The sequence below is a fragment of the Sinocyclocheilus anshuiensis genome, unplaced genomic scaffold (assembly GCF_001515605.1).
Source record: "Sinocyclocheilus anshuiensis isolate Anshui unplaced genomic scaffold, SAMN03320099.WGS_v1.1 scaffold961, whole genome shotgun sequence".
Lineage (NCBI taxonomy): Eukaryota > Metazoa > Chordata > Actinopteri > Cypriniformes > Cyprinidae > Sinocyclocheilus > Sinocyclocheilus anshuiensis.
Genome location: NW_015557049.1, coordinates 432,415 through 439,774, shown reverse-complemented (window position 1 = coordinate 439,774; position 7,360 = coordinate 432,415). Strand labels below are relative to the sequence as shown.

The window sequence follows — 7,360 nt, the reverse complement described above, 5'->3', positions numbered from 1 at the left end:
CATGTGCATGACATTTTTTGTAGTTTATACACAGACGAAATCGGTATCTTTTTCAAAAATGTGCACTTTGAAACCCATTTTCAGAAGTTTTTGTTTCCCCCCAAAACACTGTTGTTGTGTAAATGAATGAAATGGAAAATGTAATAAATAATTTTTTTAAACCAGTTGTCTAAGCCGTAAATGCCATGTGACTATACTATTCTATATAGAAAAATGAATATCTATCTCTCATTGTTAAGAGCCTTCCAACAAATCACTGGTGAAACAATGTAATGAAATATAAAGTCATAATATACTAAAGTTGATGGCCGTCAACACAGAAACATGCTTGTTGTCCAAATAATGGTGTAGTTATGTTATGGTGTGCGTTTTTGTAGTTATGGTATCTACCAGCAGGAGTTAACTGGATAATGCTAACTAGCCAGTCTCTGAGCTCATGGATACAACAGGCCTGTCACCTGACACTGCACTGTCACATGACATCATGCACCTGCCATGTTTGGAGGATGGCGTGTAGGTGAGTGTTTGATTCAGCGATTTGATTTTCAGCTCAAGACATCCAAAATCTCAAGCATGTGTAGTCTATGATAAACATACGAACAAATGTTGCTGACATTGTGCAATTATGTAGCCTAGTATTTTATTGCTGCAATTGTTGTTAATGAGTTTTTGGGGAGTAAAATAATTGGAGCTTCATGTGATTATTTTAGAAATGATTAAGGCACAATCAAATGAGTTATGTGTGACATGTCATTGTTATCTTATAATGTTTTGATAGATTTTTATTATAAACTGTGGGTTTGAAATGTGAATTCGTTTTTATATTATACACATAAAAAGGACTCAACTTTTGATTCATGTAGGGATCCCACTCATAAGCTCAAGTCATTTGTTTGTGAATTGGACTATGTTGGTTGCTCTGTATGTTTTTGATTTGCTTAAAGACAAACTGTAAGAACCCATAAGAGTCAGTAGTTCATGGATCAAGAAACACTACACATAATATGCATGTGCATGACATTTTTTGTAGTTTATACACAGACGAAATCGGTATCTTTTTCAAAAATGTGCACTTTGAAACCCATTTTCAGAAGTTTGTGTTTCCCCCCAAAACACTGTTGTTGTGCAAATGAATGAAATGGAAAATGTAATAAATAATTTTTAGTTGAAAACAGTGTCGTGTAAATAACTTCTTAATCAGAACACAATCTTGTTCTAATATCAAATATTCAAATGTAGAACTCACATTTACTATATTTTCACTCTATGTTTGTGTGCATCTTAAGGAATGGTTACAAGTCAGCAATTCCAAAACAACTTGAGTGAAAGCCTTAGAGTATCTGATTTTAACAGTACTTAAGTATTTTACTTATACTATATATAGGCTAAAAAAATGCACTAGTCAAAGAGACATGTCAGTGAAAAACTGTAATGTTGTGGAGAAGCTGGGGAAAAAGGCAGAGGCAAGGATCTATGTGCAGGTATTTAATGGAAAAACTAGAACAAACAATAAGCCAAAGACCAAAGGGAACAAAGAACAGAATGACTGGCAAACAGACAACCATTAGGCATACATTCAACAACTCACAAGGAACTAAAGAAAAACTAGGGCTATATACAGTATACACACTGGGGGCTAACAAGCTTAAAGCCCCGTTCACACCAAGAACGATAACTATATTAGCTTCCACACCAGCGATATCGTCTGATTATTCGAAGCGTACACTCGTCTGCCGCTTTAAATTCTCGAGCTCGTTACAGCAGGATTGATTCTGATTGGCTGTCAATGTTTTTATCGTTCATCAGCTGGAAAAAATTGTTCTGATCTGAAAGTGATTTCAACGATATTGTTTCTCTGTGCCTTTATCGTTATAGCTGTGGTGTGGACTCTGCTATTCTTTAATATTGAGAACGATTCTCATATATAAAACACCTGTGATTCACAAATACTTGCTAAGGAACTCGCATTTACATAAAGTAGCCTTGTTGAAAAGTTTGGGTGAGTAAGGGCAAAACGCACAAATGCAGTACTTTCAGTGACCTGTAATAGGCAGTATCACAGAAATAAACTGCTGCAGAAAAGGCTAGGTCCATGCAAAATGTAATGTGTAACTGCAACATAATTTCAAATGTAGTGGAGTAAAGAGTACAGATACTCATTCAATAATGTAATGAAGTAGGGAGTAAAAGTTGCTAATATCTTTGATACTCAGTACAACTACAAAGTATCCAAAAAGATACTCAAGTACAGTAACTAATTACATTTACTCCAATACTTTACACCTCTGGATCAGACTAATCTCATTGCGCTGCATGTTTTTGATTCACTAAAAAGAACCGGCTCATAAGAGTAATTTGTTTATGAATTGGACTATGCTGCTTGCTTTGTATGGTTTTGATTTGCTAAAAGACATCTCGTAAGAATCAGGCTGCTTGTGAAGCAGGCTAGGCTACTCTGGTTGCGTGACATGTTTTTGATTCATTAAAAAAAAATGGTTCATAAGAGTCATCTGCTTGTGAATCTGACTAGACTGTGTTCAGTGTATGTTTCTGATTCACTGAAAAGAACGGGAGACATACCGGATATTAAGAGTTACGTGAAGTACCATTATTTTGAGGTATATAGTCATTTTATCCCAGCACATTTAATTTGGACTACAAACATAAAACTCGGTTAGATTATTACTTTTCTTTTGCCATGACACTGTAGCGGACCAGTGCACAAAACCCACTGGGTAATACGCGTTACCTATTTGAGTGTGACGTATTTGACTTCATTTTTGACTTTTGATAGCTGACTTTAGCAAATCTCTGCATATATAGGTTCTCTTTGGCTTAACTTTGTTTTCAGCTCATCTGAGAAGACGGTATTCCCAAGAAAGATCTAAACAAAAATCAGAGTCCATGTCAATCATAGTCTGTCAAACGCTGGTGTTTTTAATCTCAGTCAGTGCTCTGCTGGTCATCGGTCAGGCTGTTGAAGGAGAGGAGTGTGTTTTGTTGTTTCGTTTCCTCATTAGCAGGCTGAGCTGTGATTGAGTCTGGCTGCAGGATGGAAGATTCACTCAGACAGAGACAAAAGGGTCTGCCAGTGTTTGATCTTATTGATTTATTTCACAAGGATCTCAGAGTTTCTGTATAATATGACACTGACTCAATGTAAACACGCACATTCGGGGAATGCAAACACTTGCAAGGAAACTGAGCGAACACAAATACATTCTTAACAAAATATTTTGAAGTGTTTTCAAGTAAGCATCTTTGGCATGTTGATTACTATTAATACGACTAATTTCAACCATGCTGCACATGGTCATAACATAAGGCACTGTAGTCGCATTCCTGGTCTGCAATCGCGTCTGTTGCAAATGCAAAATGATCTATATTAGTATTCGGATAGAACAGGATATGGACAAGACTTCCCACATGTACACATTTGAGGAATGTATGTAACCAAACAGTTGCTGGTCCCCAGTGATTCATAGTATGGAATAAATACTATGTAAGTCCAGTTTGGTTACTCGCATGACTCAAAATATCTTCTTTTGTGTTCAACAGAAGAAAGAAACTCATATAGGTTTGGAACAACTTAAGGGTGAGTCAGACTATCCCTAAATCAGATGTGCCTCAGAACATAATGCACATTTTTGGATGTATAGTCCATTTAACATTTCTATATAGCAGATATGCCTTTTATGATTTATAAAATGCAGCCATTTCAATTCATGCACATTTTCATATATAAAGTTTACACTAGTTATATTGGTTTCAAAGACTCACCATTTATTAATCAAAATGTCTATATTCTCTCTCGCTCTCGCTTAGAAACAACCAACAAAGCATTCTTTTATCTTTAGCATTATTAATCTTTCTTGCTCTGTTTCTGAGTTTTCATTTATAATGAGCTTAATTTGTCATGCCAATAATTGCATATTTGCATTGCCAAAGCATCTGCAATGGTGCAACTAATGCATATAAAATGAGGAAAAAAGATAATATACAAAGCAATTTACAATTTGACTCTCTATCTCTCTCTCTCTCTCTGTGATTCAAACACATAATCCAACGATTACAAATGATTACATTGTATAATTGTCCAGAGCACTTTAAAATGCAAGTACAAGTCCAAAAAGAGAACTTAATAAGATATGGACACTTAACTAGAGCCAAATAAGACATAGATTTCCCTGACAAGTAAAGTTTGGCCACAGGAATATATTTTACATTCCAATTACAATAAAAGTGAAACGGTGTAGTGAAGTAAAAGGTGATGGATTTACAGAGATTATCTAGTTTTCCCCACTCCATATTCCTCAGTAGGGAATAATATTCCTTTTAGAAAGCAGTGAAATTCCTTCTGAACTGATTCAGATTTATCTCAGAAATGTGACTCGAGCAGATACTGATCTCACAGCGACGCTGTTTTTCTTTGCCTGTTATGATGATAATGGAAGCACGCGTGACGTCTCTGGGCCTCTTAGCCCTCAGGTGAAGTGACATGCTGGTAAACACCTGCGTCCTGGTGGGGCTGATGTGATCAGTGTGTGTGTGACACTCGGCTCGTTGGCCTGTAGAAAATGGGAATACGCAAAGGTGTAAATGAGCTCTGTGCTTGGCTGACAGGGTCTTTATGGATGGTCGCCCGCTATCGCACGCCTAAGAGGCAGACCATTTCTGATGGCCATTAGAGTGTCGCCCTGGCGCAGGCTCGCTGACGCTTTGCGAAGATCCAATTTAACACGCCGCACCCATTCACGTCCCAATAACATCAGCTCTCATCCTGTGGGTGGCCGTCTTAAGCAGATATCATTGTGCTTATCAGGATGAGACGGGTCTAGAATATGTGAGGTGGATTTCTGTGCTTTTGTTCCGTGATGGAGGCCCGGAAGGGCTGAATTTCAGTCATATCATGCTGCTGCTTCTTATGGCAGTGGTGCAATTTGGACAATTTAAAAGTTAAATTCAACATGAAATCAAAATTGACCCTATTTTGGTATGTAACGCCCACTTTTTCAAATCTAATCAAGTCCTATAGTCCTTTTTTTTCAATGAATATACTGTAAAACATCATATTATGAAAGTAAAATGACATGACTTTAAAATAAATGTTAACTAGATCTCTGTGTATTAGTAAAATCATGGTTAACCTGGAAGGATAATGTTCTTTTTTTGCAAATTAATCCGTCACTATTCATTTATTTACTGGTGCAAAAAAGATAAAACTGATGAATAAAACCCTAAGATGTGATTTTGAGAGCAACTGGAAGTGAAATTTGATGTGTATGGCCATTAAATCTGTTTGAAGACTTGTTGTAGCCTTGCCATCTTACAAAGGCTGCACAAAAAATAGAAAATTATGTCATTTGTCATCTTGACTTGGTCTCATTCCCCCTCTTTCTCTCCTTTTCATTCTCTTAGATGTCTGTTAATAATATTAGCAGGTGGTAGCATCTGTAATATGATAAAAACAGCTCAGAGCTGTCATCTCTGCTGGTTTAAAGATGTCATTTAGCACTGAGAATCACATGTGTGCAGGCCTGTGTTTTTAGTATGAACAGCAGAGCTTATGAGAGCAAACATTTTACATGGTGATTGGTGTAAGGCCACAAGGGAAGATGCGATTTTAAATTTAATCACAAATTGCCTGTTTAAAAATTGTTAGGATTGGACCTGTGTTGTCATGTGTTTCAGTTCCTGTTTTGCCTTATTTGGTCTTGTTCCTGTCCTCGTTTAGTTTGATTGTTAATTGATTCACCGCACCTGTCTGTCCCTCGTTATCCAGTCCTTATAAGCCCCAGTCTGTTCAGTTTGCATTTCTCAGTTCTACTTGTTTCTGCGTGTTTGCCCAGCTCCTATTGTGAATTATCCCTTGTTTTCATCATTAAAGACTGTGAATTCTACTCCGTGTCTCCTACGTTCTTTCCGCAGCAGTGTAACATGACAGAAGAACCGACCAAATACAGTTACCTCCGTGTGTTGCCTCCGTTTTATTTCCCATTTTCACCCAGTGTCTTTTTTTTTCTGTTGTGTACCCTCATGGATGACCTCCTTCGCCCGGAATATCTCCTCCTCCTGCTGGAGCAGGGGGAGAGATCGCTCGAGGACCATACGAGACTGTTCCGGCTCTTAGCATACACCACCAGAGCACAACATGCTCTGTGCATTTTACGATGCCAGTTTAAACATCACGTGCAGAGCGCCGTCGTCCGAGGAAGTTCCTCGAGCGGATTTCACCGCCTTTGTGGAGTGGATACTCTCCCGGGAGACATACCGGATATTAAGAGTTACGTGAAGTACCATTATTTTGAGGTACATAGTCGTTTTATCCCAGCACATTTAATTTGGACTGCAAACATACAACTCGGTAGTACCACTCCTGACCTAGAGCCAAGCCCACCATCTCCCCGCAATGCGGAGCATCGGCCCGAGCCCACTGTTGACGGAGAGCCATTTCCTGCCGCGATCAGCGAGCCAGCGCAAAGCTGATCGACTGAGCAGAGGATCGCCCCGGATGTAGAGCTGAACCCGTCAGACCAGGTGCGAGAGCCGGAGACAATGCCCGTCACGAGGGAGAAAGCCGCGGACGGTGTGAGCGCGGAGAGGAGCTCCGCCCCCTGCACCGCGGCTGAGGGTGAGCTGAGTATGGCGCGGCGAATGTGCCACACCGAAGAGGAGAGGGCTTCAGTCCCCGAATCCAGTCCAGAGCGCCCTCCAGTGCCCACTCCTAGAAAGTGCCCTCAAGTGTCCGCTCCTCCTGACCACCGTCCTGTTCCTGTGTTCAGCCTAGAGGAGGCTTCCGATCCAGAGTTAAGCCCCGAATGCCCGGAGACTCACAAATGCCCACCCGCTCCTGCCTCCTCCAATGCTGTCGTCTGGCAGCCCCTCTGCTCGCTCTCAGCCCACCATCATTACGTCCAGTTAAAGACTGTGAATTCTACTCCGTGTCTCCTACGTTCTTCCCACAGCAGCGTAACGTGACACAAATAGTCTATCAGCCTTTCTATTATGTATCACTCTTGGTGCATTTTAAATATTTTAGTGAATAAACATTTAAATAACACTATCACATTTGTTAAAGTGGTGCAATCTGCTTGTATCAACACTAATTATGTATAAATGACTGACGCATGTTACATAGATACCCATTTATGCCATGCTTCAGTGAGAGGCTCTGGTAGACCTGTATTATTGATTTTAATTGATCGATTTTTGGGTCCTGCCCACTTGGTCCAAGAGATCATCTTTTGCATTGGAAAATGCAAGTGATTGTTTATTTAACATTGAGTTTTCAATATATTTTGTGAACTACCACTCACATGAAGCATTCTCTCTAACTTTTTGCCAGAAATTAAGAAAATTT

At 39.4% G+C, this 7,360-nt stretch overlaps 1 long non-coding RNA gene across 1 annotated transcript in view; it reads left to right on the top strand.

Annotated features, from left to right (window-relative positions):
• Window positions 1-445: 445 nt before the first annotated feature.
• The window catches only part of LOC107676377 (uncharacterized), an 8,416-nt gene continuing 1,501 nt past the window's right edge, over window positions 446-7,360 (top strand). The window contains exon 1 of the long non-coding RNA XR_001632734.1: window positions 446-517. This is a non-coding gene — a long non-coding RNA (uncharacterized LOC107676377). The remainder of the gene's footprint in view (window positions 518-7,360) is intronic.